General features: G+C 42.6%; 15 non-coding genes across 15 annotated transcripts; all 15 read left to right on the top strand.

Moving 5' to 3' along the window:
* The first annotated feature begins 3,185 nt into the window (after nt 1-3,185).
* Nucleotides 3,186-3,271, top strand: TRNAY-GUA (transfer RNA tyrosine (anticodon GUA)). Its single transcript is given in 2 exon segments — nt 3,186-3,222; nt 3,236-3,271. It is a non-coding gene; the product is annotated as a tRNA-Tyr (tRNA).
* Nucleotides 3,272-5,078: 1,807 nt separating this feature from the next.
* Nucleotides 5,079-5,164, top strand: TRNAY-GUA (transfer RNA tyrosine (anticodon GUA)). Its single transcript is given in 2 exon segments — nt 5,079-5,115; nt 5,129-5,164. It is a non-coding gene; the product is annotated as a tRNA-Tyr (tRNA).
* Nucleotides 5,165-7,662: 2,498 nt separating this feature from the next.
* On the top strand, nt 7,663-7,748 carry TRNAY-GUA (transfer RNA tyrosine (anticodon GUA)). Its single transcript is given in 2 exon segments — nt 7,663-7,699; nt 7,713-7,748. It is a non-coding gene; the product is annotated as a tRNA-Tyr (tRNA).
* A 560-nt stretch (nt 7,749-8,308) lies between these two features.
* TRNAY-AUA (transfer RNA tyrosine (anticodon AUA)) lies at nt 8,309-8,394 on the top strand. Its single transcript is given in 2 exon segments — nt 8,309-8,345; nt 8,359-8,394. It is a non-coding gene; the product is annotated as a tRNA-Tyr (tRNA).
* Nucleotides 8,395-12,181: 3,787 nt separating this feature from the next.
* TRNAY-GUA (transfer RNA tyrosine (anticodon GUA)) lies at nt 12,182-12,267 on the top strand. The gene is given in 2 exon segments: nt 12,182-12,218; nt 12,232-12,267. It is a non-coding gene; the product is annotated as a tRNA-Tyr (tRNA).
* A 554-nt stretch (nt 12,268-12,821) lies between these two features.
* TRNAY-GUA (transfer RNA tyrosine (anticodon GUA)) lies at nt 12,822-12,907 on the top strand. Its single transcript is given in 2 exon segments — nt 12,822-12,858; nt 12,872-12,907. It is a non-coding gene; the product is annotated as a tRNA-Tyr (tRNA).
* Nucleotides 12,908-13,451: 544 nt separating this feature from the next.
* On the top strand, nt 13,452-13,537 carry TRNAY-AUA (transfer RNA tyrosine (anticodon AUA)). The gene is given in 2 exon segments: nt 13,452-13,488; nt 13,502-13,537. It is a non-coding gene; the product is annotated as a tRNA-Tyr (tRNA).
* Nucleotides 13,538-16,034: 2,497 nt separating this feature from the next.
* TRNAY-GUA (transfer RNA tyrosine (anticodon GUA)) lies at nt 16,035-16,120 on the top strand. The gene is given in 2 exon segments: nt 16,035-16,071; nt 16,085-16,120. It is a non-coding gene; the product is annotated as a tRNA-Tyr (tRNA).
* A 1,204-nt stretch (nt 16,121-17,324) lies between these two features.
* TRNAY-GUA (transfer RNA tyrosine (anticodon GUA)) lies at nt 17,325-17,410 on the top strand. The gene is given in 2 exon segments: nt 17,325-17,361; nt 17,375-17,410. It is a non-coding gene; the product is annotated as a tRNA-Tyr (tRNA).
* Nucleotides 17,411-17,970: 560 nt separating this feature from the next.
* Nucleotides 17,971-18,056, top strand: TRNAY-GUA (transfer RNA tyrosine (anticodon GUA)). The gene is given in 2 exon segments: nt 17,971-18,007; nt 18,021-18,056. It is a non-coding gene; the product is annotated as a tRNA-Tyr (tRNA).
* Nucleotides 18,057-18,616: 560 nt separating this feature from the next.
* TRNAY-GUA (transfer RNA tyrosine (anticodon GUA)) lies at nt 18,617-18,702 on the top strand. The gene is given in 2 exon segments: nt 18,617-18,653; nt 18,667-18,702. It is a non-coding gene; the product is annotated as a tRNA-Tyr (tRNA).
* Nucleotides 18,703-21,196: 2,494 nt separating this feature from the next.
* On the top strand, nt 21,197-21,282 carry TRNAY-GUA (transfer RNA tyrosine (anticodon GUA)). The gene is given in 2 exon segments: nt 21,197-21,233; nt 21,247-21,282. It is a non-coding gene; the product is annotated as a tRNA-Tyr (tRNA).
* Nucleotides 21,283-21,842: 560 nt separating this feature from the next.
* On the top strand, nt 21,843-21,928 carry TRNAY-GUA (transfer RNA tyrosine (anticodon GUA)). The gene is given in 2 exon segments: nt 21,843-21,879; nt 21,893-21,928. It is a non-coding gene; the product is annotated as a tRNA-Tyr (tRNA).
* Nucleotides 21,929-22,472: 544 nt separating this feature from the next.
* Nucleotides 22,473-22,558, top strand: TRNAY-AUA (transfer RNA tyrosine (anticodon AUA)). Its single transcript is given in 2 exon segments — nt 22,473-22,509; nt 22,523-22,558. It is a non-coding gene; the product is annotated as a tRNA-Tyr (tRNA).
* A 2,497-nt stretch (nt 22,559-25,055) lies between these two features.
* Nucleotides 25,056-25,141, top strand: TRNAY-GUA (transfer RNA tyrosine (anticodon GUA)). Its single transcript is given in 2 exon segments — nt 25,056-25,092; nt 25,106-25,141. It is a non-coding gene; the product is annotated as a tRNA-Tyr (tRNA).
* Nucleotides 25,142-25,282: the final 141 nt, after the last annotated feature.

The following is a 25,282-nucleotide window of genomic DNA, read 5'->3' as shown; positions in this document are numbered from 1 at the left end:
TCTTGTGGGCCTCTTCTGGTCCGCGGGCTCCGCTCGTTGTTGGCGTCCGCGGTCCTCTTCTTGTCGAGGTGCGCGGGACCTCCTCTGCTGGGCGCTGCGGTCCTGGTCGGCTGGGCTGTTGTCGGCGGGCTTCCGTCGCCGGGCACTTCGGTCTCGGGCGCACGGGCCCCTCGATCACCTGGTCGGCTGGGCCAGCTGCCGGTGGGCCTCCGCTGCTGGGCTCTTCAGTTGGGGCGCACGGGCCTCTCGATCTTCCGGTCGGCTGGTTAGCTGGCCGTCCTCCGCTGTCGGGTTCCTCGCCACCGGGCTCTCCAGTCTTGGGCGCACGGTCCTCCCCGATCTTCTGGTCGGCTGGTCTGCTGCTGGCAGGCCACCGCTGCTGGGCTCCACACTGCTGGGCTCTCCGGTCCTGATACGCTGTAGGGCACACGGGCCTACCTGGTCTGCTGGGCTCACGAGCCCTCCTTAACTGCTGGGCACACGGGCCCTCCCTGAACGCTGCTGGGCTCGCAGGCCCTCCTCACACTGCTGGGCTCACGGGCCCTTCAAGCTGCTGGGCACACGGGCCCTCCCTGGACGCTGCTGGGCACACGGGCCCTCCAATCACTGCTGGGCTCACGGGCCCTTCAAGCTGCTGGGCACACGGGCCCTCCACTCACTGCTGGGCTCACAGGCCCTCCTCACACTGCTGGGCTCACGGGCCCTTCAAGCTGCTGGGCACACGGGCCCTCCCCGGACGCTGCTGGGCACACGGGCCCTCCAATCACTGCTGGGCTCACGGGCCCTTCAAGCTGCTGGGCACACGGGCCCTCCACTCACTGCTGCCGGCACCCACGGGTTCGCATCGGCTTCGTCGCCAGTGTTGTGCTCCGTTCATTCATGCATACCCAAACCTCAAGAATGACACGGAGCCAATGCTGCAGTGAACCATCTTTATTCACTCCCTGACACTAACTGCCGTTTCCTTCCCCGGCCCCCTCCTTTTCCCTTTTTCTCCCGCTCCTTCTCTGTTGCCGCTCTTAAAGGGGTAGTGTCCCTTTATTCATGTACAACAGTATGGTGGTCAGTAACATGCGGGAGACCGCGGAGGGGGTCATTTTTTTAATTGTGAACTGATGTGCTTTTACTCAATTCGGGAACCTCACAAGCCAAATTTGTAGTATTTTGCACGAATTGCAAGAGATGTTTGAATGTCGACGGTTGAAGTGGACGCTCGTATTGAGCTTGCTAGAGACTGATTTGCCAAGCCTTCGATAGCTCAGTTGGTAGAGCGGAGGACTGTAGTGGTAAAACAAGCATCCTTCGGTCGCTGGTTCAAACCTGGCTCGAAGGACTTTTGCCAAATGCACATTTTATTGAATACTTGGAAAGTAAAATACTTGGAAAGTAAAATAACAGACAATTTATAATTATATTATATTTCATCACTGAAAATAGATGCCTTTTGCTTTGAGGCTGTGGCCACGTTATTTTTCTGTCCGACACCAATCTTCGTTGGTTTCCTGTGAGGTGTTTTGGATCCCCATCTCTTGCTATGAACTGACAAAACAGCAGAATCCCCTTGACAATCTTGATTTCTCAAGGGAAATGGGAGAACACTATACACCATCCAAGATATTAAAATATTGTCAAGGCCGAACACTGATGAATACTCTGAGGAGATGGCCTGTGAGGCGCCGCCTTTCAACTTTTCCTCCTTAGTATGGTGGTCAGTAAAATGCGGGAGACTGCGGAGGCGGTCATTTTTTTAATTGGGAACTGATATGCTTTTACTCAATTCGGGAACCTCACAAGCCAAATTTGTAGTATTTTGCACGAATTGCAAGAGATGTTTGCATATCGACGGTTGAAGTGGAAGCTCGAATTGCGTTTGCTAGAGAACAGTTTGCCAAGCCTTCGATAGCTCAGTTGGTAGAGCAGAGGACTGTAGTGGTAAAACAGGCATCCTTAGGTCGCTGGTTCAAATCCAGATTGAAGGACTTTTGCCAAATGCAAATTTTATTGAATACTTGGAAAGTAAAATACTTGGAAAATAAAATAACAGACAATTTATAATTATATTATATTTCATCACTGAAAATAGATGCCTTTTGCTTTGAGGCTGTGGCCACGTTATGTTTCTGTCCAACACCAATCTTCATTGGTTTCCTGTGAGGTGTTTTGGATCCCCATCTCTTGCTATGAACTGGCAAAACAGCAGAATCCCCTTGACAATCTTGATTTCTCAAGGGAAATGAGAGAACACTATACACCATCCAAGATATTAAAATATTGTCAAGGCCCAACACGGCTGAATACTCAGAGGAGATGGCCTGTGAGGCGCCGCCTTTCGACTTTTCCCCCTTAGTATGGTGGTCAGTAAAATGCGGGAGACTGCGGAGGGGGTCATTTTTTTAATTGGGAACTGATGTGCTTTTACTCAATTCGGGAACCTCTCAAGCCAAATTTGTTGTATTTTGCACGAATTGCAAGAGATGTTTACAAGTCGACGGTTGAAGTGGAAGCTCGTATTGAGTTTGCTAGAGAGTGATTTGCCAAGACTTCGATAGCTCAGTTGGTAGAGCCGAGGACTGTAGTGGTAAAACAGGCATCCTTAGGTCGCTGGTTCAAATCCGGCTCGAAGGACTTTTGCCAAATGCACATTTTATTGAATACTTGGAAAGTAAAATACTTGGAAAATGACATAACAGACAATTTATAATTATATTATATTTCATCACTGAAAATAGATGCCTTTTGCTTTGAGGCTGTGGCCACATTATTTTTCTGTCCAACACCAATCTTCTTTGGTTTCCTGTGAGGTATTTTGGATCCCCATCTCTTGCTATGAACTGACAAAACAGCAGAATCCCCTTGACAATCTTGATTTCTCAAGGGAAATGGGAGAACACTATACACCATCCAAGATATTAAAATATTGTCAAGGCCGAACACTGATGAATACTCTGAGGAGATGGCCTGTGAGGCGCCGCCTTTCAACTTTTCCTCCTTAGTATGGTGGTCAGTAACATGCGGGAGACCGCGGAGGGGGTCATTTTTTTAATTGTGAACTGATGTGCTTTTACTCAATTCGGGAACCTCACAAGCCAAATTTGTAGTATTTTGCACGAATTGCAAGAGATGTTTGAATGTCGACGGTTGAAGTGGACGCTCGTATTGAGCTTGCTAGAGACTGATTTGCCAAGCCTTCGATAGCTCAGTTGGTAGAGCGGAGGACTGTAGTGGTAAAACAAGCATCCTTCGGTCGCTGGTTCAAACCCGGCTCGAAGGACTTTTGCCAAATGCACATTTTATTGAATACTTGGAAAGTAAAATACTTGGAAAGTAAAATAACAGACAATTTATAATTATATTATATTTCATCACTGAAAATAGATGCCTTTTGCTTTGAGGCTGTGGCCACGTTATTTTTCTGTCCGACACCAATCTTCGTTGGTTTCCTGTGAGGTGTTTTGGATCCCCATCTCTTGCTATGAACTGGCAAAACAGCAGAATCCCCTTGACAATCTTGATTTCTCAAGGGAAATGGGAGAACACTATACACCATCCAAGATATTAAAATATTGTCAAGGCCCAACACGGCTGAATACTCTGAGGAGATGGCCTGTGAGGCGCCGCCTTTCAACTTTTCCCCCTTAGTATGGTGGTCAGTAACATGCGGGAGACTGCGGAGGGGGTCATTTTTTTAATTGGGAACTGATGTGCTTTTACTCAATTCGGGAACCTCACAAGCCAAATTTGTAGTATTTTGCACGAATTGCAAGAGATGTTTGAATGTCGACGGTTGAAGTGGAAGCTCGTATTGAGCTTGCTAGAGACTGCTTTGCCAAGCCTTTGATAGCTCAGTTGGTAGAGCGGAGGACTGTAGTGGTAAAACAGGCATCCTTAGGTCGCTGGTTCAAATCCAGATTGAAGGACTTTTGCCAAATGCAAATTTTATTGAATACTTGGAAAGTAAAATACTTGGAAAATAAAATAACAGACAATTCATAATTATATTATATTTCATCACTGAAAATAGATGCCTTTTGCTTTGAGGCTGTGGCCACGTTATGTTTCTGTCCAACACCAATCTTCATTGGTTTCCTGTGAGGTGTTTTGGATCCCCATCTCTTGCTATGAACTGGCAAAACAGCAGAATCCCCTTGACAATTTTGATTTCTCAAGGGAAATGAGAGAACACTATACACCATCCAAGATATTAAAATATTGTCAAGGCCCAACACGGCTGAATACTCCGAGGAGATGGCCTGTGAGGCGCCGCCTTTCAACTTTTCCCCCTTAGTATGGTGGTCAGTAACATGCGGGAGACTGCGGAGGGGGTCATTTTTTTAATTGGGAACTGATGTGCTTTTACTGAATTCGGGAACCTCACAAGCCAAATTTGTAGTATTTTGCACGAATTGCAAGAGATGTTTACAAGTCGACGGTTGAAGTGGAAGCTCGTATTGAGTTTGATAGAGAATGATTTGCCAAGCCTTCGATATCTCGTCGCTGGTTCAAATCCGGCTCAAAGGACTTTTGCCAAATGCACATTTTATTGAATACTTGGAAAGTAAAATACTTGTAAAGTAAAATAACAGACAATTTATAATTATATTATATTTCATCACTGAAAATAGATGCCTTTTGCTTTGAGGCTGTGGCCACGTTATTTTTCTGTCCAACACGAATCTTCATTGGTTTCCTGTGAGGTGTTTTGGATCCCCATCTCTTGCTATGAACTGGCAAAACAGCAGAATCCCCTTGACAATCTTGATTTTTCAAGGGAAATGAGAGAACACTGTACACCATCCAAGATATTAAAATATTGTCAAGGCCCAACACGGCTGAATACTCTGAGGAGATGGCATGTGAGGCGCCGCCTTTCAACTTTTCCCCCTTAGTATGGTGGTCAGTAACATGCGGGAGACTGCGGAGGGGGTCATTTTTTTAATTGGGAACTGATGTGCTTTTACTAAATTCGGGAACCTCACAAGCCAAATTTGTAGTATTTTGCACGAATTGCAAGATATGTTTACAAGTCGACGGTTGAAGTGGAAGCTCGTATTGAGTTTGCTAGAGAATGATTTGCCAAGCCTTCGATAGCTCAGTTGGTAGAGCGGAGGACTGTAGTGGTAAAACAGGCATCCTTAGGTCGCTGGTTCAAATCCGGCTCGAAGGACCATTGCCAAATGCACATTTTATTGAATACTTGGAAAGTAAAATACTTGGAAAGTAAAATAACAGACAATTTATAATTATATTATATTTCATCACTGAAAATAGATGCCTTTTGCTTTGAGGCTGTGGCCACGTTATTTTTCTGTCCGACACCAATCTTCGTTGGTTTCCTGTGAGGTATTTTGGATCCCCATCTCTTGCTATGAACTGACAAAACAGCAGAATCCCCTTGACAATCTTGATTTCTCAAGGGAAATGGGAGAACACTATACACCATCCAAGATATTAAAATATTGTCAAGGCCGAACACTGATGAATACTCTGAGGAGATGGCCTGCGAGGCGCCGCCTTTCAACTTTTCCTCCTTAGTATGGTGGTCAGTAACATGCGGGAGACCGCGGAGGGGGTCATTTTTTTAATTGTGAACTGATGTGCTTTTACTCAATTCGGGAACCTCACAAGCCAAATTTGTAGTATTTTGCACGAATTGCAAGAGATGTTTGAATGTCGACGGTTGAAGTGGACGCTCGTATTGAGCTTGCTAGAGACTGATTTGCCAAGCCTTCGATAGCTCAGTTGGTAGAGCGGAGGACTGTAGTGGTAAAACAAGCATCCTTCGGTCGCTGGTTCAAACCTGGCTCGAAGGACTTTTGCCAAATGCACATTTTATTGAATACTTGGAAAGTAAAATACTTGGAAAGTAAAATAACAGACAATTTATAATTATATTATATTTCATCACTGAAAATAGATGCCTTTTGCTTTGAGGCTGTGGCCACGTTATTTTTCTGTCCGACACCAATCTTCGTTGGTTTCCTGTGAGGTGTTTTGGATCCCCATCTCTTGCTATGAACTGACAAAACAGCAGAATCCCCTTGACAATCTTGATTTCTCAAGGGAAATGGGAGAACACTATACACCATCCAAGATATTAAAATATTGTCAAGGCCGAACACTGATGAATACTCTGAGGAGATGGCCTGTGAGGCGCCGCCTTTCAACTTTTCCTCCTTAGTATGGTGGTCAGTAACATGCGGGAGACTGCGGAGGCGGTCATTTTTTTAATTGGGAACTGATATGCTTTTACTCAATTCGGGAACCTCACAAGCCAAATTTGTAGTATTTTGCACGAATTGCAAGAGATGTTTGCATATCGACGGTTGAAGTGGAAGCTCGAATTGCGCTTGCTAGAGAACGGTTTGCCAAGCCTTCGATAGCTCAGTTGGTAGAGCAGAGGACTGTAGTGGTAAAACAGGCATCCTTAGGTCGCTGGTTCAAATCCAGATTGAAGGACTTTTGCCAAATGCAAATTTTATTGAATACTTGGAAAGTAAAATACTTGGAAAATAAAATAACAGACAATTTATAATTATATTATATTTCATCACTGAAAATAGATGCCTTTTGCTTTGAGGCTGTGGCCACGTTATGTTTCTGTCCAACACCAATCTTCATTGGTTTCCTGTGAGGTGTTTTGGATCCCCATCTCTTGCTATGAACTGGCAAAACAGCAGAATCCCCTTGACAATCTTGATTTCTCAAGGGAAATGAGAGAACACTATACACCATCCAAGATATTAAAATATTGTCAAGGCCCAACACGGCTGAATACTCAGAGGAGATGGCCTGTGAGGCGCCGCCTTTCGACTTTTCCCCCTTAGTATGGTGGTCAGTAAAATGCGGGAGACTGCGGAGGGGGTCATTTTTTTAATTGGGAACTGATGTGCTTTTACTCAATTCGGGAACCTCTCAAGCCAAATTTGTAGTATTTTGCACGAATTGCAAGAGATGTTTACAAGTCGACGGTTGAAGTGGAAGCTCGTATTGAGTTTGCTAGAGAATGATTTGCCAAGACTTCGATAGCTCAGTTGGTAGAGCCGAGGACTGTAGTGGTAAAACAGGCATCCTTAGGTCGCTGGTTCAAATCCGGCTCGAAGGACTTTTGCCAAATGCACATTTTATTGAATACTTGGAAAGTAAAATACTTGGAAAATGACATAACAGACAATTTATAATTATATTATATTTCATCACTGAAAATAGATGCCTTTTGCTTTGAGGCTGTGGCCACATTATTTTTCTGTCCAACACCAATCTTCTTTGGTTTCCTGTGAGGTATTTTGGATCCCCATCTCTTGCTATGAACTGACAAAACAGCAGAATCCCCTTGACAATCTTGATTTCTCAAGGGAAATGGGAGAACACTATACACCATCCAAGATATTAAAATATTGTCAAGGCCGAACACTGATGAATACTCTGAGGAGATGGCCTGTGAGGCGCCGCCTTTCAACTTTTCCTCCTTAGTATGGTGGTCAGTAACATGCGGGAGACCGCGGAGGGGGTCATTTTTTTAATTGTGAACTGATGTGCTTTTACTCAATTCGGGAACCTCACAAGCCAAATTTGTAGTATTTTGCACGAATTGCAAGAGATGTTTGAATGTCGACGGTTGAAGTGGACGCTCGTATTGAGCTTGCTAGAGACTGATTTGCCAAGCCTTCGATAGCTCAGTTGGTAGAGCGGAGGACTGTAGTGGTAAAACAAGCATCCTTCGGTCGCTGGTTCAAACCCGGCTCGAAGGACTTTTGCCAAATGCACATTTTATTGAATACTTGGAAAGTAAAATACTTGGAAAGTAAAATAACAGACAATTTATAATTATATTATATTTCATCACTGAAAATAGATGCCTTTTGCTTTGAGGCTGTGGCCACGTTATTTTTCTGTCCGACACCAATCTTCGTTGGTTTCCTGTGAGGTGTTTTGGATCCCCATCTCTTGCTATGAACTGACAAAACAGCAGAATCCCCTTGACAATCTTGATTTCTCAAGGGAAATGGGAGAACACTATACACCATCCAAGATATTAAAATATTGTCAAGGCCGAACACTGATGAATACTCTGAGGAGATGGCCTGTGAGGCGCCGCCTTTCAACTTTTCCTCCTTAGTATGGTGGTCAGTAACATGCGGGAGACTGCGGAGGCGGTCATTTTTTTAATTGGGAACTGATATGCTTTTACTCAATTCGGGAACCTCACAAGCCAAATTTGTAGTATTTTGCACGAATTGCAAGAGATGTTTGCATATCGACGGTTGAAGTGGAAGCTCGAATTGAGCTTGCTAGAGAACGGTTTGCCAAGCCTTCGATAGCTCAGTTGGTAGAGCAGAGGGCTATAGTGGTAAAACAGGCATCCTTAGGTCGCTGGTTCAAATCCAGATTGAAGGACTTTTGCCAAATGCAAATTTTATTGAATACTTGGAAAGTAAAATACTTGGAAAATAAAATAACAGACAATTTATAATTATATTATATTTCATCACTGAAAATAGATGCCTTTTGCTTTGAGGCTGTGGCCACGTTATGTTTCTGTCCAACACCAATCTTCATTGGTTTCCTGTGAGGTGTTTTGGATCCCCATCTCTTGCTATGAACTGGCAAAACAGCAGAATCCCCTTGACAATCTTGATTTCTCAAGGGAAATGAGAGAACACTATACACCATCCAAGATATTAAAATATTGTCAAGGCCCAACACGGCTGAATACTCAGAGGAGATGGCCTGTGAGGCGCCGCCTTTCGACTTTTCCCCCTTAGTATGGTGGTCAGTAACATGCGGGAGACTGCGGAGGGGGTCATTTTTTTAATTGGGAACTGATGTGCTTTTACTCAATTCGGGAACCATTCAAGCCAAATTTGTAGTATTTTGCACAAATTGCAAGAGATGTTTACAAGTCGACGGTTGAAGTGGAAGCTCGTATTGAGTTTGCTAGAGAATGATTTGCCAAGACTTCGATAGCTCAGTTGGTAGAGCCGAGGACTGTAGTGGTAAAACAGGCATCCTTAGGTCGCTGGTTCAAATCCGGCTCGAAGGACTTTTGCCAAATGCACATTTTATTGAATACTTGGAAAGTAAAATACTTGGAAAGTAAAATAACAGACAATTTATAATTATATTATATTTCATCACTGAAAATAGATGCCTTTTGCTTTGAGGCTGTGGCCACGTTATTTTTCTGTCCGACACCAATCTTCGTTGGTTTCCTGTGAGGTATTTTGGATCCCCATCTCTTGCTATGAACTGACAAAACAGCAGAATCCCCTTGACAATCTTGATTTCTCAAGGGAAATGGGAGAACACTATACACCATCCAAGATATTAAAATATTGTCAAGGCCGAACACTGATGAATACTCTCAGGAGATGGCCTGTGAGGCGCCGCCTTTCAACTTTTCCCCCTTAGTATGGTGGTCAGTAACATGCGGGAGACTGCGGAGGGGGTCATTTTTTTAATTGGGAACTGATGTGCTTTTACTCAATTCGGGAACCTCACAAGCCAAATTTGTAGTATTTTGCACGAATTGCAAGAGATGTTTGCATGTCGACGGTTGAAGTGGAAGCTCGTATTGAGTTTGCTAGAGTTGTTTTGCCAAGCCTTCGATAGCTCAGTTGGTAGAGGGGAGGACTGTAGTGGTAAAACAGGCATCCTTAGGTGGCTGGTTCAAATCCGGCTCAAAGGACTTTTGCCAAATGCACATTTTATTGAATACTTGGAAAGTAAAATACTTGGAAAGTAAAATAACAGACAATTTATAATTATATTATATTTCATCACTGAAAATAGATGCCTTTTGCTTTGAGGCTGTGGCCACGTTATTTTTCTGTCCAACACGAATCTTCATTGGTTTCCTGTCAGGTGTTTTGGATCCCCATCTCTTGCTATGAACTGGCAAAACAGCAGAATCCCCTTGACAATCTTGATTTCTCAAGGGAAATGAGAGAACACTATACACCATCCAAGATATTAAAATATTGTCAAGGCCCAACACGGCTGAATACTCTGAGGAGATGGCCTGTGAGGCGCCGCCTTTCAACTTTTCCCCCTTAGCATGGTGGTCATTAACATGCGGGAGACTGCGGAGGGGGTCATTTTTTTAATTGGGAACTGATGTGCTTTTACTCAATTCGGGAACCTCACAAGCCAAATTTGTAGTATTTTGCACGAATTGCAAGAGATGTTTACAAGTCGACGGTTGAAGTGGAAGCTCGTATTGAGTTTGCTAGAGAATGATTTGCCAAGCCTTCGAAAGCTCAGTTGGTAGAGCTGCGGACTGTAGTGGTAAAACAGGCATCCTTAGGTCGCTGGTTCAAATCCGGCTCGAAGGACTTTTGCCAAATGCAAATTTTATTGAATACTTGGAAAGTAAAATACTTGGAAAATAAAATAACAGACAATTTATAATTATATTATATTTCATCACTGAAAATAGATGCCTTTTGCTTTGAGGCTGTGGCCACGTTATGTTTCTGTCCAACACCAATCTTCATTGGTTTCCTGTGAGGTGTTTCGGATCCCCATCTCTTGCTATGAACTGGCAAAACAGCAGAATCCCCTTGACAATCTTGATTTCTCAAGGGAAATGAGAGAACAGTATACACCATCCAAGATATTAAAATATTGTCAAGAACCAACACGGCTGAATACTCTGAGGAGATGGCCTGTGAGGCGCCGCTTTTCAACTTTTCCCCCTTAGTATGGTGGTCAGTAACATGCGGGAGACTGCGGAGGGGGTCATTTTTTTAATTGGGAACTGATGTGCTTTTACTCAATTCGGGAACCTCACAAGCCAAATTTGTAGTATTTTGCACGAATTGCAAGAGATGTTTGAATGTCGACGGTTGAAGTGGAAGCTCGTATTGAGCTTGCTAGAGACTGCTTTGCCAAGCCTTCGATAGCTCGGTTGGTAGAGCGGAGGACTGTAGTGGTAAAACAGGCATCCTTAGGTCGCTGGTTCAAATCCGGCTCGAAGGACTTTTGCCAAATGCACATTTTATTGAATACTTGGAAAGTAAAATACTTGGAAAGTAAAATAACAGACAATTTATAATTATGTTATATTTCATCACTGAAAATAGATGCCTTTTGCTTTGAGGCTGTGGCCACGTTATTTTTCTGTCCAACACCAATCTTCGTTGGTTTCCTGTGAGGTATTTTGGATCCCCATCTCTTGCTATGAACTGACAAAACAGCAGAATCCCCTTGACAATCTTGATTTCTCAAGGGAAATGGGAGAACACTATACACCATCCAAGATATTAAAATATTGTCAAGGCCAAACACTGATGAATACTCTGAGGAGATGGCCTGTGAGGCGCCGCCTTTCAACTTTTCCTCCTTTGTATGGTGGTCAGTAACATGCGGGAGACTGCGGAGGGGGTCATTTTTTTAATTGTGAACTGATGTGCTTTTACTCAATTCGGGAACCTCACAAGCCAAATTTGTAGTATTTTGCACGAATTGCAAGAGATGTTTGAATGTCGACGGTTGAAGTGGAAGCTCGTATTGAGCTTGCTAGAGACTGCTTTGCCAAGCCTTCGATAGCTCAGTTGGTAGAGCGTAGGACTGTAGTGGTAAAACAGGCATCCTTAGGTCGCTGGTTCAAATCAGGCTCGAAGGACTTTTGCCAAATGCACATTTTATTGAATACTTGGAAAGTAAAATACTTGGAAAGTAAAATAACAGACAATTTATAATTATATTATATTTCATCACTGAAAATAGATGCCTTTTGCTTTGAGGCTGTGACCACGTTATTTTTCTGTCCAACACAAATCTTCATTGGTTTCCTGTGAGGTGTTTTGGATCCCCATCTCTTGCTATGAACTGGCAAAACAGCAGAATCCCCTTGACAATCTTGATTTCTCAAGGGAAATGAGAGAACACTATACACCATCCAAGATATTAAAATATTGTCAAGGCCCAACGCGGCTGAATACTCTGAGGAGATGGCCTGTGAGGTGCCGCCTTTCAACTTTTCCCCCTTAGTATGGTGGTCAGTAACATGCGGGAGACTGCGGAGGGGGCATTTTTTTAATTGGGAACTGATGTGCTTTTACTCAATTCGGGAACCTCACAAGCCAAATTTGTAGTATTTTGCACAAATTGCAAGAGATGTTTACAAGTCGACGGTTGAAGTGGAAGCTCGTATTGAGTTTGCTAGAGTTGATTTGCCAAGCCTTCGATAGCTCAGTTGGTAGAGCGGAGGACTGTAGTGGTAAAACAGGCATCCTTAGGTCGCTGGTTCAAATCCGGCTCGAAGGACTCTTGCCAAATGCACATTTTATTGAATACTTGGAAAGTAAAATACTTGGAAAGTAAAATAACAGACAATTTATAATTATATTATATTTCATCACTGAAAATAGATGCCTTTTGCTTTGAGGCCACGTTATTTTTCTGTCCAACACGAATCTTCATTGGTTTCCTGTCTTGTGTTTTGGATCCCCATCTCTTGCTATGAACTGGCAAAACAGCAGAATCCCCTTGACAATCTTGATTTCTCAAGGGAAATGAGAGAACACTATACACCATCCAAGATATTAAAATATTGTCAAGGCCCAACACGGCTGAATACTCTGAGGAGCTGGCCTGTGAGGCGCCGCCTTTCAACTTTTCCCCCTTAGTATGGTGGTCCTTAACATGCGGGAGACTGCGGAGGGGGTCATTTTTTTAATTGGGAACTGATGTGCTTTTACTCAATTCGGGAACCTCACAAGCCAAATTTGTAGTATTTTGCACGAATTGCAAGAGATGTTTACTAGTCGACGGGTGAAGTGGAAGCTCGTATTGAGTTTGCTAAAGAATGATTTGCCAAGCCTTCGATAGCTCAGTTGGTAGAGCGGAGGACTGTAGTGGTAAAACAAGCATCCTTAGGTCGCTGGTTCAAATCCGGCTCGAAGGACTCTTGCCAAATGCACATTTTATTGAATACTTGGAAAGTAAAATAACAGACAATTTATAATTATATTATATTTCATCACTGAAAATAGATGCCTTTTGCTTTGAGGCTGTGGCCACGTTATTTTTCTGTCCAACACGAATCTTCATTGGTTTCCTGTCTTGTGTTTTGGATCCCCATCTCTTGCTATGAACTGGCAAAACAGCAGAATCCCCTTGACAATCTTGATTTCTCAAGGGAAATGAGAGAACACTATACACCATCCAAGATATTAAAATATTGTCAAGGCCCAACACGGCTGAATACTCTGAGGAGATGGCCTGTGAGGCGCCGCCTTTCAACTTTTCCTCCTTAGTATGGTGGTCAGTAACATGCGGGAGACTGCGGAGGGGGTCATTTTTTTAATTGGGAACTGATGTGCTTTTACTCAATTCGGGAACCTCACAAGCCAAATTTGTAGTATTTTGCACGAATTGCAAGAGATGTTTGCATATCGACGGTTGAAGTGGAAGCTCGAATTGAGCTTGCTAGAGAACGGTTTGCCAAGCCTTCGATAGCTCAGTTGGTAGAGCAGAGGGCTATAGTGGTAAAACAGGCATCCTTAGGTCGCTGGTTCAAATCCAGATTGAAGGACTTTTGCCAAATGCAAATTTTATTGAATACTTGGAAAGTAAAATACTTGGAAAATAAAATAACAGACAATTTATAATTATATTATATTTCATCACTGAAAATAGATGCCTTTTGCTTTGAGGCTGTGGCCACGTTATGTTTCTGTCCAACACCAATCTTCATTGGTTTCCTGTGAGGTGTTTTGGATCCCCATCTCTTGCTATGAACTGGCAAAACAGCAGAATCCCCTTGACAATCTTGATTTCTCAAGGGAAATGAGAGAACACTATACACCATCCAAGATATTAAAATATTGTCAAGGCCCAACACGGCTGAATACTCAAAGGAGATGGCCTGTGAGGCGCCGCCTTTCGACTTTTCCCCCTTAGTATGGTGGTCAGTAACATGCGGGAGACTGCGGAGGGGGTCATTTTTTTAATTGGGAACTGATGTGCTTTTACTCAATTCGGGAACCATTCAAGCCAAATTTGTAGTATTTTGCACAAATTGCAAGAGATGTTTACAAGTCGACGGTTGAAGTGGAAGCTCGTATTGAGTTTGCTAGAGAATGATTTGCCAAGACTTCGATAGCTCAGTTGGTAGAGCCGAGGACTGTAGTGGTAAAACAGGCATCCTTAGGTCGCTGGTTCAAATCCGGCTCGAAGGACTTTTGCCAAATGCACATTTTATTGAATACTTGGAAAGTAAAATACTTGGAAAGTAAAATAACAGACAATTTATAATTATATTATATTTCATCACTGAAAATAGATGCCTTTTGCTTTGAGGCTGTGGCCACGTTATTTTTCTGTCCGACACCAATCTTCGTTGGTTTCCTGTGAGGTATTTTGGATCCCCATCTCTTGCTATGAACTGACAAAACAGCAGAATCCCCTTGACAATCTTGATTTCTCAAGGGAAATGGGAGAACACTATACACCATCCAAGATATTAAAATATTGTCAAGGCCGAACACTGATGAATACTCTCAGGAGATGGCCTGTGAGGCGCCGCCTTTCAACTTTTCCCCCTTAGTATGGTGGTCAGTAACATGCGGGAGACTGCGGAGGGGGTCATTTTTTTAATTGGGAACTGATGTGCTTTTACTCAATTCGGGAACCTCACAAGCCAAATTTGTAGTATTTTGCACGAATTGCAAGAGATGTTTGCATGTCGACGGTTGAAGTGGAAGCTCGTATTGAGTTTGCTAGAGTTGTTTTGCCAAGCCTTCGATAGCTCAGTTGGTAGAGGGGAGGACTGTAGTGGTAAAACAGGCATCCTTAGGTGGCTGGTTCAAATCCGGCTCAAAGGACTTTTGCCAAATGCACATTTTATTGAATACTTGGAAAGTAAAATACTTGGAAAGTAAAATAACAGACAATTTATAATTATATTATATTTCATCACTGAAAATAGATGCCTTTTGCTTTGAGGCTGTGGCCACGTTATTTTTCTGTCCAACACGAATCTTCATTGGTTTCCTGTCAGGTGTTTTGGATCCCCATCTCTTGCTATGAACTGGCAAAACAGCAGAATCCCCTTGACAATCTTGATTTCTCAAGGGAAATGAGAGAACACTATACACCATCCAAGATATTAAAATATTGTCAAGGCCCAACACGGCTGAATACTCTGAGGAGATGGCCTGTGAGGCGCCGCCTTTCAACTTTTCCCCCTTAGCATGGTGGTCATTAACATGCGGGAGACTGCGGAGGGGGTCATTTTTTTAATTGGGAACTGATGTGCTTTTACTCAATTCGGGAACCTCACAAGCCAAATTTGTAGTATTTTGCACGAATTGCAAGAGATGTTTACAAGTCGACGGTTGAAGTGGAAGCTCGTATTGAGTTTGCTAGAGAATGATTTGCCAAGCCTTCGAAAGCTCAGTTGGTAGAGCTGCGGACTGTAGTGGTAAAACAGGCATCCTTAGGTCGCTGGTTCAAATCCGGCTCGAAGGACTTTTGCCAAATGCAAATTTTATTGAATACTTGGAAAGTAAAATACTTGGAAAATAAAATAACAGACAATTTATAATTATATTATATTTCATCACTGAAAATAGATGCCTTTTGCTTTGAGGCTGTGGCCACGTTATGTTTCTGTCCAACACCAATCTTCATTGGTTTCCTGTGAGGTGTTTCGGATCCCCATCTCTTGCTATGAACTGGCAAAACAGCAGAATCCCCTTGACAATCTTGATTTCTCAAGGGAAATGAGAGAACAGTATACACCATCCAAGATATTAAAATATTGTCAAGAACCAACACGGCTGAATACTCTGAGGAGATGGCCTGTGAGGCGCCGCTTTTCAACTTTTCCCCCTTAGTATGGTGGTCAGTAACATGCGGGAGACTGCGGAGGGGGTCATTTTTTTAATTGGGAACTGATGTGCTTTTACTCAATTCGGGAACCTCACAAGCCAAATTTGTAGTATTTTGCACGAATTGCAAGAGATGTTTGAATGTCGACGGTTGAAGTGGAAGCTCGTATTGAGCTTGCTAGAGACTGCTTTGCCAAGCCTTCGATAGCTCAGTTGGTAGAGCTGAGGACTGTAGTGGTAAAACAGGCATCCTTAGGTCGCTGGTTCAAATCCGGCTCGAAGGACTTTTGCCAAATGCACATTTTATTGAATACTTGGAAAGTAAAATACTTGGAAAGTAAAATAACAGACAATTTATAATTATGTTATATTTCATCACTGAAAATAGATGCCTTTTGCTTTGAGGCTGTGGCCACGTTATTTTTCTGTCCGACACCAATCTTCGTTGGTTTCCTGTGAGGTATTTTGGATCCCCATCTCTTGCTATGAACTGACAAAACAGCAGAATCCCCTTGACAATCTTGATTTCTCAAGGGAAATGGGAGAACACTATACACCATCCAAGATATTAAAATATTGTCAAGGCCAAACACTGATGAATACTCTGAGGAGATGGCCTGTGAGGCGCCGCCTTTCAACTTTTCCTCCTTTGTATGGTGGTCAGTAACATGCGGGAGACTGCGGAGGGGGTCATTTTTTTAATTGTGAACTGATGTGCTTTTACTCAATTCGGGAACCTCACAAGCCAAATTTGTAGTATTTTGCACGAATTGCAAGAGATGTTTGAATGTCGACGGTTGAAGTGGAAGCTCGTATTGAGCTTGCTAGAGACTGCTTTGCCAAGCCTTCGATAGCTCAGTTGGTAGAGCGTAGGACTGTAGTGGTAAAACAGGCATCCTTAGGTCGCTGGTTCAAATCAGGCTCGAAGGTCTTTTGCCAAATGCACATTTTATTGAATACTTGGAAAGTAAAATACTTGGAAAGTAAAATAACAGACAATTTATAATTATATTATATTTCATCACTGAAAATAGATGCCTTTTGCTTTGAGGCTGTGACCACGTTATTTTTCTGTCCAACACAAATCTTCATTGGTTTCCTGTGAGGTGTTTTGGATCCCCATCTCTTGCTATGAACTGGCAAAACAGCAGAATCCCCTTGACAATCTTGATTTCTCAAGGGAAATGAGAGAACACTATACACCATCCAAGATATTAAAATATTGTCAAGGCCCAACGCGGCTGAATACTCTGAGGAGATGGCCTGTGAGGTGCCGCCTTTCAACTTTTCCCCCTTAGTATGGTGGTCAGTAACATGCGGGAGACTGCGGAGGGGGCATTTTTTTAATTGGGAACTGATGTGCTTTTACTCAATTCGGGAACATCACAAGCCAAATTTGTAGTATTTTGCACAAATTGCAAGAGATGTTTACAAGTCGACGGTTGAAGTGGAAGCTCGTATTGAGTTTGCTAGAGTTGATTTGCCAAGCCTTCGATAGCTCAGTTGGTAGAGCGGAGGACTGTAGTGGTAAAACAGGCATCCTTAGGTCGCTGGTTCAAATCCGGCTCGAAGGACTCTTGCCAAATGCACATTTTATTGAATACTTGGAAAGTAAAATACTTGGAAAGTAAAATAACAGACAATTTATAATTATATTATATTTCATCACTGAAAATAGATGCCTTTTGCTTTGAGGCTGTGGCCACGTTATTTTTCTGTCCAACACGAATCTTCATTGGTTTCCTGTCTTGTGTTTTGGATCCCCATCTCTTGCTATGAACTGGCAAAACAGCAGAATCCCCTTGACAATCTTGATTTCTCAAGGGAAATGAGAGAACACTATACACCATCCAAGATATTAAAATATTGTCAAGGCCCAACACGGCTGAATACTCTGAGGAGCTGGCCTGTGAGGCGCCGCCTTTCAACTTTTCCCCCTTAGTATGGTGGTCATTAACATGCGGGAGACTGCGGAGGGGGTCATTTTTTTAATTGGGAACTGATGTGCTTTTACTCAATTCGGGAACCTCACAAGCCAAATTTGTAGTATTTTGCACGAATTGCAAGAGATGTTTACTAGTCGACGGTTGAAGTGGAAGCTCGTATTGAGTTTGCTAAAGAATGATTTGCCAAGCCTTCGATAGCTCAGTTGGTAGAGCGGAGGACTGTAGTGGTAAAACAGGCATCCTTAGGTCGCTGGTTCAAATCCGGCTCGAAGGACTTTTGCCAAATGCAAATTTTATTGAATACTTGGAAAGTAAAATACTTGGAAAGTAAAATAACAGACAATTTATAATTATATTATATTTCATCACTGAAAATAGATGCCTGTTGCTTTGAGGCTGTGGCCACGTTATGTTTCTGTCCAACACGAATCTTCATTGGTTTCATGTGAGGTGTTTTGGATCCCCATCTCTTGCTATGAACTGGCAAAACAGCAGAATCCCCTTGACAATCTTGATTTCTCAAGGGAAATGAGAGAACACTATACACCATCCAAGATATTAAAATATTGTCAAGGCCCAACACGGCTGAATACTCTGAGGAGATGGCCTGTGAGGCGCCGCCTTTCAACTTTTCCCCCTTAGTATGGTGGTCAGTAACATGCGGGAGACTGCGGAGGGGGTCATTTTTTTAATTGGGAACTGATGTGCTTTTACTCAATTCGGGAACCTCACAAGCCAAATTTGTAGTATTTTGCACGAATTGCAAGAGATGTTTACTAGTCGACGGTTGAAGTGGAAGCTCGTATTGAGTTTGCTAAAGAATGATTTGCCAAGCCTTCGATAGCTCAGTTGGTAGAGCGGAGGACTGTAGTGGTAAAACAGGCATCCTTAGGTCGCTGGTTCAAATCCGGCTCGAAGGACTTTTGCCAAATGCAAATTTTATTGAATACTTGGAAAGTAAAATACTTGGAAAGTAAAATAACAGACAATTTATAATTATATTATATTTCATCACTGAAAATAGATGCCTGTTGCTTTGAGGCTGTGGCCACGTTATGTTTCTGTCCAACACGAATCTTCATTGGTTTCATGTGAGGTGTTTTGGATCCCCATCTCTTGCTATGAACTGGCAAAACAGCAGAATCCCCTTGACAATCTTGATTTCTCAAGGGAAATGAGAGAACACTATACACCATCCAAGATATTAAAATATTGTCAAGGCCCAACACGGCTGAATACTCTGAGGAGATGGCCTGTGAGGCGCCGCCTTTCAACTTTTCCCCCTTAGTATGGTGGTCAGTAACATGCGGGAGACTGCGGAGGGGGTCATTTTTTTAATTGTGAACTGATGTGCTTTTACTCAATTCGGGAACCTCACAAGCCAAATTTGTAGTATTTTGCACGAATTGCAAGAGATGTTTACAAGTCGACGGTTGAAGTGGAAGCTCGTATTGAGTTTGCTAGAGAATGATTTGCCAAGCCTTCGATAGCTCAGTTGGTAGAGCGGAGGACTGTAGTGGTAAAACAGGCATCCTTAGGTCGCTGGTTCAAATCCGGCTCGACGGACTTTTTCCAAATGCAAATTTTATTGAATACTTGGAAAGTAAAATACTTGGAAAGTAAAATAACAGACAATTTATAATTATATTATATTTCATCACTGAAAATAGATGCCTTTTGCTTTGAGGCTGTGGCCACGTTATTTTTCTGTCCGACACCAATCTTCGTTGGTTTCCTGTGAGGTGTTTTGGATCCCCATCTCTTGCTATGAACTGACAAAACAGCAGAATCCCCTTGACAATCTTGATTTCTCAAGGGAAATGGGAGAACACCATACACCATCCAAGATATTAAAATATTGTCAAGGCCGAACACTGATGAATACTCTGAGGAGATGGCCTGTGAGGTGCAGCCTTTCAACTTTTCCTCCTTAGTATGGTGGTCAGTAACATGCGGGAGACTGCGAAGGCGGTCATTTTTTTAATTGGGAACTGATGTGCTTTTACTCAATTCGGGAACCTCACAAGCCAAATTTGTAGTATTTTGCAAAAATTGCAAGAGATGTTTACAAGTCGACGGTTGAAGTGGAAGCTCCTATTGAGTTTGCTAGAGAAAGGTTTGCCATGCCTTCGATAGCTCAGTTGGTAGAGCAAGGACTGTAGTGGTTAAACAGGCATCCTTAGGTCGCTGGTTCAAATCCGGCTCGAAGGACTTTTGCCAAATGCACATTTTATTGAATACTTGGAAAGTAAAATACTTGGAAAATAACATAACAGACAATTTATAATTATATTATATTTCATCACTGAAAATAGATGCCTTTTGCTTTGAGGCTGTGGCCACATTATTTTTCTGTCCAACATCAATCTTCTTTGGTTTCCTGTGAGGTGTTTTGGATCCCCATCTCTTGCTATGAACTGGCAAAACAGCAGAATCCCCTTGACAATCTTGATTTCTCAAGGGAAATGAGAGAACACTATACACCATCCAAGATATTAAAATATTGTCAAGGCCCAACACGGCTGAATGCTCTGAGGAGATGGCCTGTGAGGCGCCGCCTTCAACTTTTCCCCCTTAGTATGGTGGTCAGTAACATGCGGGAGAATGCGGAGGGGGTCATTTTTTTAATTGGGAACTGATGTGCTTTTACTCAATTCGGGAACCTCTCAAGCCAAATTTGTAGTATTTTGCACGAATTGCAAGAGATGTTTACAAGTCGACGGTTGAAGTGGAAGCTCGTATTGAGTTTGCTAGAGAATGATTTGCCAAGACTTCGATAGCTCAGTTGGTAGAGCCGAGGACTGTAGTGGTAAAACAGGCATCCTTAGGTCGCTGGTTCAAATCAGGCTCGAAGGACTTTTGCCAAATGCACATTTTATTGAATACTTGGAAAGTAAAATACTTGGAAAGTAAAATAACAGACAATTTATAATTATATTATATTTCATCACTGAAAATAGATGCCTTTTGCTTTGAGGCTGTGACCACGTTATTTTTCTGTCCAACACAAATCTTCATTGGTTTCCTGTGAGGTGTTTTGGATCCCCATCTCTTGCTATGAACTGGCAAAACAGCAGAATCCCCTTGACAATCTTGATTTCTCAAGGGAAATGAGAGAACACTATACACCATCCAAGATATTAAAATATTGTCAAGGCCCAACGCGGCTGAATACTCTGAGGAGATGGCCTGTGAGGTGCCGCCTTTCAACTTTTCCCCCTTAGTATGGTGGTCAGTAACATGCGGGAGACTGCGGAGGGGGCATTTTTTTAATTGGGAACTGATGTGCTTTTACTCAATTCGGGAACCTCACAAGCCAAATTTGTAGTATTTTGCACAAATTGCAAGAGATGTTTACAAGTCGACGGTTGAAGTGGAAGCTCGTATTGAGTTTGCTAGAGTTGATTTGCCAAGCCTTCGATAGCTCAGTTGGTAGAGCGGAGGACTGTAGTGGTAAAACAGGCATCCTTAGGTCGCTGGTTCAAATCCGGCTCGAAGGACTCTTGCCAAATGCACATTTTATTGAATACTTGGAAAGTAAAATACTTGGAAAGTAAAATAACAGACAATTTATAATTATATTATATTTCATCACTGAAAATAGATGCCTTTTGCTTTGAGGCTGTGGCCACGTTATTTTTCTGTCCAACACGAATCTTCATTGGTTTCCTGTCTTGTGTTTTGGATCCCCATCTCTTGCTATGAACTGGCAAAACAGCAGAATCCCCTTGACAATCTTGATTTCTCAAGGGAAATGAGAGAACACTATACACCATCCAAGATATTAAAATATTGTCAAGGCCCAACACGGCTGAATACTCTGAGGAGCTGGCCTGTGAGGCGCCGCCTTTCAACTTTTCCCCCTTAGTATGGTGGTCATTAACATGCGGGAGACTGCGGAGGGGGTCATTTTTTTAATTGGGAACTGATGTGCTTTTACTCAATTCGGGAACCTCACAAGCCAAATTTGTAGTATTTTGCACGAATTGCAAGAGATGTTTACTAGTCGACGGGTGAAGTGGAAGCTCGTATTGAGTTTGCTAAAGAATGATTTGCCAAGCCTTCGATAGCTCAGTTGGTAGAGCGGAGGACTGTAGTGGTAAAACAAGCATCCTTAGGTCGCTGGTTCAAATCCGGCTCGAAGGACTCTTGCCAAATGCACATTTTATTGAATACTTGGAAAGTAAAATAACAGACAATTTATAATTATATTATATTTCATCACTGAAAATAGATGCCTTTTGCTTTGAGGCTGTGGCCACGTTATTTTTCTGTCCAACACGAATCTTCATTGGTTTCCTGTCTTGTGTTTTGGATCCCCATCTCTTGCTATGAACTGGCAAAACAGCAGAATCCCCTTGACAATCTTGATTTCTCAAGGGAAATGAGAGAACACTATACACCATCCAAGATATTAAAATATTGTCAAGGCCCAACACGGCTGAATACTCTGAGGAGATGGCCTGTGAGGCGCCGCCTTTCAACTTTTCCTCCTTAGTATGGTGGTCAGTAACATGCGGGAGACTGCGGAGGGGGTCATTTTTTTAATTGGGAACTGATGTGCTTTTACTCAATTCGGGAACCTCACAAGCCAAATTTGTAGTATTTTGCACGAATTGCAAGAGATGTTTGCATATCGACGGTTGAAGTGGAAGCTCGAATTGAGCTTGCTAGAGAACGGTTTGCCAAGCCTTCGATAGCTCAGTTGGTAGAGCAGAGGGCTATAGTGGTAAAACAGGCATCCTTAGGTCGCTGGTTCAAATCCAGATTGAAGGACTTTTGCCAAATGCAAATTTTATTGAATACTTGGAAAGTAAAATACTTGGAAAATAAAATAACAGACAATTTATAATTATATTATATTTCATCACTGAAAATAGATGCCTTTTGCTTTGAGGCTGTGGCCACGTTATGTTTCTGTCCAACACCAATCTTCATTGGTTTCCTGTGAGGTGTTTTGGATCCCCATCTCTTGCTATGAACTGGCAAAACAGCAGAATCCCCTTGACAATCTTGATTTCTCAAGGGAAATGAGAGAACACTATACACCATCCAAGATATTAAAATATTGTCAAGGCCCAACACGGCTGAATACTCAAAGGAGATGGCCTGTGAGGCGCCGCCTTTCGACTTTTCCCCCTTAGTATGGTGGTCAGTAACATGCGGGAGACTGCGGAGGGGGTCATTTTTTTAATTGGGAACTGATGTGCTTTTACTCAATTCGGGAACCATTCAAGCCAAATTTGTAGTATTTTGCACAAATTGCAAGAGATGTTTACAAGTCGACGGTTGAAGTGGAAGCTCGTATTGAGTTTGCTAGAGAATGATTTGCCAAGACTTCGATAGCTCAGTTGGTAGAGCCGAGGACTGTAGTGGTAAAACAGGCATCCTTAGGTCGCTGGTTCAAATCCGGCTCGAAGGACTTTTGCCAAATGCACATTTTATTGAATACTTGGAAAGTAAAATACTTGGAAAGTAAAATAACAGACAATTTATAATTATATTATATTTCATCACTGAAAATAGATGCCTTTTGCTTTGAGGCTGTGGCCACGTTATTTTTCTGTCCGACACCAATCTTCGTTGGTTTCCTGTGAGGTATTTTGGATCCCCATCTCTTGCTATGAACTGACAAAACAGCAGAATCCCCTTGACAATCTTGATTTCTCAAGGGAAATGGGAGAACACTATACACCATCCAAGATATTAAAATATTGTCAAGGCCGAACACTGATGAATACTCTCAGGAGATGGCCTGTGAGGCGCCGCCTTTCAACTTTTCCCCCTTAGTATGGTGGTCAGTAACATGCGGGAGACTGCGGAGGGGGTCATTTTTTTAATTGGGAACTGATGTGCTTTTACTCAATTCGGGAACCTCACAAGCCAAATTTGTAGTATTTTGCACGAATTGCAAGAGATGTTTGCATGTCGACGGTTGAAGTGGAAGCTCGTATTGAGTTTGCTAGAGTTGTTTTGCCAAGCCTTCGATAGCTCAGTTGGTAGAGGGGAGGACTGTAGTGGTAAAACAGGCATCCTTAGGTGGCTGGTTCAAATCCGGCTCAAAGGACTTTTGCCAAATGCACATTTTATTGAATACTTGGAAAGTAAAATACTTGGAAAGTAAAATAACAGACAATTTATAATTATATTATATTTCATCACTGAAAATAGATGCCTTTTGCTTTGAGGCTGTGGCCACGTTATTTTTCTGTCCAACACGAATCTTCATTGGTTTCCTGTCAGGTGTTTTGGATCCCCATCTCTTGCTATGAACTGGCAAAACAGCAGAATCCCCTTGACAATCTTGATTTCTCAAGGGAAATGAGAGAACACTATACACCATCCAAGATATTAAAATATTGTCAAGGCCCAACACGGCTGAATACTCTGAGGAGATGGCCTGTGAGGCGCCGCCTTTCAACTTTTCCCCCTTAGCATGGTGGTCATTAACATGCGGGAGACTGCGGAGGGGGTCATTTTTTTAATTGGGAACTGATGTGCTTTTACTCAATTCGGGAACCTCACAAGCCAAATTTGTAGTATTTTGCACGAATTGCAAGAGATGTTTACAAGTCGACGGTTGAAGTGGAAGCTCGTATTGAGTTTGCTAGAGAATGATTTGCCAAGCCTTCGAAAGCTCAGTTGGTAGAGCTGCGGACTGTAGTGGTAAAACAGGCATCCTTAGGTCGCTGGTTCAAATCCGGCTCGAAGGACTTTTGCCAAATGCAAATTTTATTGAATACTTGGAAAGTAAAATACTTGGAAAATAAAATAACAGACAATTTATAATTATATTATATTTCATCACTGAAAATAGATGCCTTTTGCTTTGAGGCTGTGGCCACGTTATGTTTCTGTCCAACACCAATCTTCATTGGTTTCCTGTGAGGTGTTTCGGATCCCCATCTCTTGCTATGAACTGGCAAAACAGCAGAATCCCCTTGACAATCTTGATTTCTCAAGGGAAATGAGAGAACAGTATACACCATCCAAGATATTAAAATATTGTCAAGAACCAACACGGCTGAATACTCTGAGGAGATGGCCTGTGAGGCGCCGCTTTTCAACTTTTCCCCCTTAGTATGGTGGTCAGTAACATGCGGGAGACTGCGGAGGGGGTCATTTTTTTAATTGGGAACTGATGTGCTTTTACTCAATTCGGGAACCTCACAAGCCAAATTTGTAGTATTTTGCACGAATTGCAAGAGATGTTTGAATGTCGACGGTTGAAGTGGAAGCTCGTATTGAGCTTGCTAGAGACTGCTTTGCCAAGCCTTCGATAGCTCAGTTGGTAGAGCTAAGGACTGTAGTGGTAAAACAGGCATCCTTAGGTCGCTGGTTCAAATCCGGCTCGAAGGACTTTTGCCAAATGCACATTTTATTGAATACTTGGAAAGTAAAATACTTGGAAAGTAAAATAACAGACAATTTATAATTATGTTATATTTCATCACTGAAAATAGATGCCTTTTGCTTTGAGGCTGTGGCCACGTTATTTTT

Source organism: Ambystoma mexicanum, chromosome 1p, assembly GCF_040938575.1.
Source record: "Ambystoma mexicanum isolate Mex_15411 chromosome 1p, UKY_AmexF1_1, whole genome shotgun sequence".
Classification (NCBI taxonomy): domain Eukaryota; kingdom Metazoa; phylum Chordata; class Amphibia; order Caudata; family Ambystomatidae; genus Ambystoma; species Ambystoma mexicanum.
This window is presented reverse-complemented; position numbering and strand designations above follow the sequence as displayed.